Here is an 8,268-nt window from a genome sequence, read left to right on the forward strand (position 1 = left end):
ATCTCTGGACTGACTGTGTGCCAGCTGGGTCCCGAGCCTCAGTAGAGTTGCAGCACCTAATCTCCAGTTCGTTGGACTTGCCCATGTTGGCTAACAGGGAGGTGGAGATGGTCAACCGACACACCAGGGAACTGATGTTCTCCTTCAAACAGGAGAATCACATCCATCTGCCATGTGGGATCAAAACCCCCTCTCTAAACCCCCTCTCGATTTAGAGGAGTGGGCATTGCCTTCCCAGGATCCTCAGGATGGAGTAATAAATTATGAATTAAAGTGAACTTACTGTTTTTCTACTATAGAATTATTGTGACTCTTGCAATGGAAGAGACTGTATCACTGATGTGGAGACAGTGGCCATGGTAGTTGCTGAGGTCAGGGAGAGGGAAGAAGAGGTGTGATGTAGGGGCATTTTCAGGACTTGGAGTTGTCCTGAATAATATTTCAGTGACACAGGCAGGATATATGATATCCAATGAATGGACTGGGAGAGAGTGTAAACTACAATGTAAACTATAATCCATGCTGTGTAGCAGTACTCCAAAATGTATTCATCAAATGCAATAAATGTGCCACTGTGATGAAAGAGGTTGTTGATGTGGGAGGAGTGGGGATGTGGGGTGTGGGGTATATGGGAACATCTTAACATTTTTTTAATGTAACATTTTTTTGTGATCTATGTATCTTTTAAAAAAGACAATTAAAATAAATTATAAAGCTGTTACAAGGTGAAAAGAAGGTCACTATATACTGATAAAGAGGTCAATTAAGCAAGAAGACATAAGAATCATAAATATATTTGTACCTAACAGAAGAACTCTGATATATATGAAGAAAATATCGACAGATTTGAAAGGAGAAATAGATGGTTCAACATTAATACTAGAAAGAATATACCACTTTTAGTAACAGATCACCTAGACAGAAAATCAGTAATGAAACAGAAAATTTATATGATACTCTAAGCCAAATTACTTAAAAGACATGTATAGAACACTTTACCCAATAGTAGCATAATATACATCCTTATCTAGTGCAAACAGATCATTCTTCAGGGAGACCATATATTATGCCACATAACAAATCTCAATAAATTTAAAAATAGTGAAATCATAAAATGTGTCTTCTCCTAACACAATGCAATGAAACTAGTAATCAAAAACAGAAGGAGAACTGGAAAATTGACAAATATGTAGATATTAAACCATACAGTTTTTTCATTTAAAATTTTATTGATATAAATCACTCATACATAAACATACATAAACAGTAAATGTATAGTAAAAGGTGTGAACTTACAAAACAAACTTGCTTAATATCATACAGAGGCCTCATACATGACCCTACCACCAGTACCTTTCATTGTTGTGAAACATTTTTAAAAAATGATGAAAGAGCATGCTCAAAATATTACTACTAACCAAAGTATATTATATTTGGTTTATTTCCCTCCCAACTCACCCTATTATTATTTTTTAATATATTTTTTATTACAAAAGTTTTGAACTTACAAAGCAATCACGCTCATGTGCAGAATTCCCATATAACACCCCTGCATCAGCACACCAAATCGTGGTGGAACATTTGTTACATATGGTGAGATAATATCATCAGCCTATTACCACTATCCATGGTCCATAGCTTATATTTGGCACACTTTTTCCAGACTCCTCCATTATTAACACAGTATATCTTTGGCATAGTTGCACAAATATTACAGTATTGCTGTTAATCACAGGCAACAGGTCACTCTAGTATTTTTCCCATTCTTCTTCACTTTCCCACCACCCTGCAATGTGACATACATACTCTAGCTCACAAAAGACACTCTTGCATCTGTACCATCAACCACAATTCTTATCCACCTCTTGGTTTACTGTATTATTCAGTCCCTAGATTATTCTCTAGCTTTCTTTCAATTGATATATACACCCTTAGACTACCCTTTCCAACCACATTCCCATTTATAAACCAGCTGTTATTCAATATAATGTGTTACCACTAACTCTATACATTTCTACACTTTTGCAGTAAAGTTAATAAAACTTTGTACATACACTAAGCATCAGTAGTCCATCTCAGCCCTCCTCTTATCTCCTTTAAGTGTACACCAAGTACTACCAGGTTGGAAGATGTTTTCCAACATTTTCTTCTGGAAGCTTTATGGTTCTTGTTTTTATATTTATGTCTTTGATCCATTTTGAATTAATATTTGTGTAAGGTGTGAGACAGGGGTCCTCTTTCATTCATTTACTATGGATAGACAGTTCTCCCAGCACCATTTGTTGAATGGACTGTTCTGTCTGAGCTGGGTGTTTTTGAGGGGTTTGTCAAAAATCACTTGACTATAGATTTGAGGGTCTATTTCTGAACCATCAGTTTGGTTCCAGTGGTCTGTGTGTCTGTCTTTATGCCTGTGCCCTGCTGTTTTTACCACTGTAGCTAGGTAATATGATTTAAAATTCAGAAATGAGAGTCCTCCAATTTCATTTTTTCCTTTTTAAAATGTTTTTGGCTATTTGGGACTCCTTACTCTTCCAAATAAATGGATAATTGTGTTTTCAATATGTTTTTTAAATGCTGGTGGAATTTTTATTGAGATTGCACTGAATCTGTATATCAATTTTGGTAGAAATGACATCTTAATGATATTTACTCTTCCAATTCATGAGCATGGAATGTTCTTCAATTATTAGGTCTTTTTAAATTTCTTTTAACAAGGCATTGTAGTTTTCTGAGTACAAGTGCTTTACATCCTTGGTTAAGTTTATTCTGAAATATTTGATTCTTTTAGTCGCTATTGTAAATGGAATTGTTTCCTGACTTCTTCCTCAGATTGTGCATTGCGTGTGTCTTTTAAAATCTATTGCACCTGATACAAGTTTAGCTACTTGGCTATTTTTTTTGTTATTGCATGCATGGAATAACTTTTTTCCAGCCTTTCACTTTCAATCTATTAGTACCCTTGGGTTTAAGGTGTGTCTCTTGCAGACAGTATATAGTTGGCTCATATTTTCTAATCCATTCTGCCAGTCTATGTCTTTTGATTGGGAAGTTTAATCCACTAACATTCAATGTTATTACTGTAAAGGCAGTTCTTGCTTCACTGATTTTGACCTTTGGTTTTTATCTGTCATATTTTATTTTCACTCTTTTGAGACTTTTAGTTATTTTTACTGATATAATTTTCATTTCTAGGTTCTCTTCCAAGCCTCTGTCTCATTGTTTCTTTCCAGACTGTAGCACACACTTTAGTATTTCCTGCAAGGTCAGTCTTTTTGTTATAAACTCTCTCAGTTTCTGTTTATCTGTGAATAGTCTAAACTCACCATTATTTTTGAAACACAATCTTGCTGGGTATAAGATTGTGAACTGGCAGTTTTCCTCTTGCAATATCTTAAATATATCATGCCATTGTTTTCTTGCCTCCATGGTTTCTGATGAGAAATCAGAACTTAATATTATTGGGTATTCCTTATATGTTTTGTATTGCTTTTCTCTTGCTGCTCTCAGAAGTTTACAAGATAATTGCCAGGTTTGTTAAAACATTATCACAGTTCAGTACAGTTGGTGGCGTGGTAATGAGATGGAAGCTTAAAGTTGTATGAGGATTAACTTCTTTTCATCCCATCATTGTACACTGTTTACCTAGAAATTCATTTGTTAATAACTTCAAAATTCTAAAATCGAAGAACTTTTGTGGATGAACACAACTACCAGGTGAAATGGCCACTTTCTTTGCCCACCCCCATACCTTTCGGATAGTTGTGTACATTTTATTTTATTTATTTATTTATTTATTTATTTTTTATTGACTTTGTAATAATATTACATTAAAAAAATATATATATGAGGTCCCATTGAACCCTACCACCCCCACCCCACCTCTCCCCCCCCCCCAGCAACACTCCCTCCCATCATCATGGTACATCCATTGCATTTGGCAAGTACATCTCTGGGCACCCCCGCACTCCATGGTCAACGGTCCACACCATGGCCCACACTCTCCCCCATTCCATCCAGTGGGCCCTGTGAGGATTTACAATGTCCGGTGATTGCCCCTGAAGCACCATCCAGGGCAGCTCCATGTCCCAAAGACGCCTCCACCTCTCATCTCTTCCTGCCTTTCCCCATACCCATCAGCCATCATGTCCACTTTTCTCAATCCAATGCCACCTTTTCTATGTGGACATTGGATTGGTTGTGTCCATTGCACCTCTATGTCAAGAGGAGGCTCAGATTCCACATGGATGCTGGATGCAATCCTCCCACTTTCAGTTGTAATCACTCTAGGCTCCATGGTGTGGTGGTTGTCCTTCTTCAACTCCATCTTAGCTGAGTGTGGTGAGCCCAATAAGTCAGATTGTAGGTGCTGGAGTCTGCTGAGGCTCAGGACCTGGCTATCGCATTGTCAGTCCAGAGATTCAAATCCCCTAAATATATCTTAAACCCCGACACTAACTGCACCTCCAGCACATTAGCATGAAAGTCTTATGAAGAGAGATCCCATCTGAGTCCACATTCGTCACACATAAACACCAGTTCCAAAGAGGGGCCATCTGACCTGGTAGTTAACCCCATCGGCCATGACCATAACTCCCATGGGTCTCTTTAGCCCTCGAAGGAACCAATATCTGGGGGTTGTATCTGCTTTATCTGTCTCTCAGACTCTGCTCAGTTGTGCATAAGGGCAATCCTTCTGACAGCCTCCAGACTCTTTTTTAGAGACTCGTAGCCATATAAACTCATTTCTCCTTTCCATTTCCCCCTTACATTAGGTCAAACAGCATTTTAAAGTCATGTTATTTTATGTAGACAGGAATATTCCGCTGATCCGCGTTGAACCTTCCGTATGAGGTCATTTTCCAGTTGCATCATCAGTTGGTAGTTGATAGTGGTCCCTCGGTGCCAGGGAGGCTCATCCCCGGGTGTCATGTCCCACGCTGGGGGGAAGGCATTGCATTTACATGCTGAGTTTGTCTTCGAGACTGGCCACATTTGAGTACATTTTAATAGTAGACTCTAGAAGTAAAATCCTGCAAACAAATCTTGATTGGCAGGGATGTTATTCCTTAAGATGGAAATGATGTGTTTTGGAGACTCAGTGCCCTTCAAATGACATCATTATGTGGCTACCTAATCTAGAGGCACAAGTGACCCAAGTCTGAATTGAGAGTGGTGGCATGAGAAGAGGGCTGGTCCTTTTAAGGAAATTTCTTTTTAAATTATGAATTATTTCAAATATACTGTTAGAAATTACCATGCAACTTAGAAGCTTGGTATGCTCATGGATTCTGCTGGTCAAGAATTTGTAAATGACACATTGGGGAGAGCCTGTCTCTGATCCATGATGTCTGGGAGCTGGAAACATTTGAAGTCTCTTCCATTCACATGTCTGGTGCCTGGAGTGGGTGGAGGCAACCAAGTTGCCAACCAAAGAGCGCACTTGTGGCCTCTCCATGTCACTGGCTTCTTCACTGCTGATGACTTAAGGGTAGTCAGACTTCTTACATGGTGGCACAAGGTTCCAAGAGTGAGTATTCCCCCAAGAAAAGTAGAAACTGCCTTTTCTGACCTGGCCTCAGAAGTTGTGTAGTGTCCTTTCCACCACACTCTATGGGTTACCCGTGAGCCTGTCTTTATTCAATGGGAGGGGATATCAAACCCATCTATCAACAGCAAAAGTGTCAGAATTTGGGTTTATGTTTTAATATCACCATGCATACAAAATTATAGGGAATAATATAGAAGACATCCAAGTATCCATTACCCAGAATTTTATACATTAACTTTTTTTTTTTGCTAAATTTGCTTCAGATCATTTTTTTAAACAAATGAAATGTCATCTGGAAAGAAAGGATCCCAGTCTTCTGAGTTGCCTGTTCTAGTATCTGCATACTGTTTATCCAGAAATTCTCCTTTATTATAATAACAATAGCTAACATTTATTGAGTGCTTGCTAGGTGCCAGATACTGTACTTTTTTGTACATTCTTCTCAATCACACTATTAAGCAGGTATTGCAATCATCCCCAATTAACAGATGGATAAAAACTTGAAACATTGATTGACAAGTTTCCGAAAGACACAGAAGTAAGGGTTTTATTTAACCCCACAAATATTTACTGAGTACCTACTTTATACCAGACCAGTCCTAGTCCCTTTCCTTATTCATAGAGCTTATAACCTAGTGGAAGTCAGGCCATAACAATAAATATTGTGGACAATACTGTGAAGGAAAGAAATAGACTTAAGTATAAGGGAAGTAAGGAGAGCAGATAATAAAGTCAAGATTAGAACCCAGGCAGCTTAATTCTATAATTTATATGCTTACCCATTGCAGTAGATAGATTCATACCCTTTAGGTTAATTAAAGTTTTGGTTCCTAATAAACTTAGGCCTGAAACACTGACACCCTTTTCTCTAACTGCTAGAGTGCATGTCTAACCCTTTGCCGACATTTAAATTACTTTTACCAGAGTCCATTGCCTCATGCTTATTTATTTTGCATCTTGTCTCAGATTTTTCTGGTATAACTCTTTGGCAGTAAGTGATCTTGGCACAAAGAGGTTCTATAAAGCAGACATGTTTAGACTATCTTGAAATAAAAGTGGGCTCCCCTTGACAATTAACACTGTTGGGCTTATATTTCAACCTCAGAAATCCCCAGGTTCATCCATCCTGTATTAAAAAGACATCCTGTATTAAAAAGACATACATTTTCTTTTATTACTCAGGGAAATAATCATTGAATGATTTTCATGAAAACTCCAAAAGTTGTGAGGGGAAATTAAATGGCACGATTAGATCTTCTGGGACTATTTGACTAGGTTGTGTTGCCTGAGGGCATAGGAAAAAAAAGGTTGATATTTTCACCTATGTTGACACACATATTTGTGAGATTCTCCATTAGGTGGCAGTTTTGGAATACACTGTTATTAGAATCAGATTATGTCCTTCTCTTGCAATTTAATTTTATGCCATTGATATTATGGGTTAATGAGAATGTCAAACGTTTTTATGTCTTTAGAAATAATGACACAGGGAATGATTTGGATGAGCCAACATAGCAAGCAAATGAATTAAAATAAAATCCAGCCACCAGACTCTGTCTTTCAATCCGAGGCCCAGTTCTGCACCTGCCCTTAAGCCTGGTTTCCTGGGGGTTAATGGAAGGAAAAAGCAAAGTCCCCGACTTTTCTCTCCAAATATTGACCAGGCCTAATTTTTTAATACTTTAGAATTTCAGATATACTTCATATACCATAAAATTCACCTATTTAGAGTGTACAGTTTAGTGTTTTTTAGTATATTCACAAGAACATTTTAATCACCTCTAAAAGAAAATCTATATCCATTAGCAAACACTCCCTTTAGCCTCCTCCTCTCAACTCCTGACCACCACCAATCTGCTTACTGCCTCTGGAATTTACCTATTGTAGATATTTCATATAAATGGGACCAGACTTATTTCTGCCTCTTTTTCCCTTTCCTCTTCTCCCTCCATGACAACACGCAAAGCCAGGTTCTTAGATTGCTAGCACAGCCATGGAGGGCAAGTTGAATCTTTCCAGGTTTTCCTTTCTTCTTCTCCCTGGACTGCCATCCCATCCTGCTTTCTTTTATTCTCTCTTCTCTTTATCTAAACCTACCCTTGGTTATCAATCAATGCACAAGCATTTATTGTAACAAAGTACAAATAATTAATTCTATCTAAAACTGAGCACTTAATATGTGTCAAGAAGAGCTGCCTTAATAGCTTTATTTGCATTAACTCTTAATAATCATAAAAACAAAATGAGGTAGGTATTATTATATTAATAAGTATTATTATTCCCAATATTCTGATTAAACAGAGGCAATAGAAAGATTAAGGGACTTATCACACAATTAGTATATGTCAGAGCTGGCATCGGCCTGGTGTTCTTTGCCAAGGGGCAGGGGGTAGGTGTAGCAGGCACATGGTTCCTGACCTCAAGGAGTTGACAGTAGAAATAAATCATACACACATGCAATTTTGCAGCAACAGTAGTTGTAAAACATTAGCATTCCACCGAATCACCTGGAGGCTTGTTAAAACATAAATTGTTACCTCTAGAGATTCTAATTAAATAAGTACTAGATAGGGCTAGAAAAACTGCATTTCTAAACAACTTTCAGGCTGATGTTGGGGAATCAGTTTCATAAAGCATAATTGTCAGAAAGAGCATCTGGAAAAGTACGAGCAAGGAAAAAAACATGGACATTTACATAAAGTATGAACTTCAATGTG

This window comes from Dasypus novemcinctus, chromosome X, assembly GCF_030445035.2.
Source record: "Dasypus novemcinctus isolate mDasNov1 chromosome X, mDasNov1.1.hap2, whole genome shotgun sequence".
In the NCBI taxonomy this organism is placed as follows: Eukaryota; Metazoa; Chordata; class Mammalia; order Cingulata; family Dasypodidae; genus Dasypus; species Dasypus novemcinctus.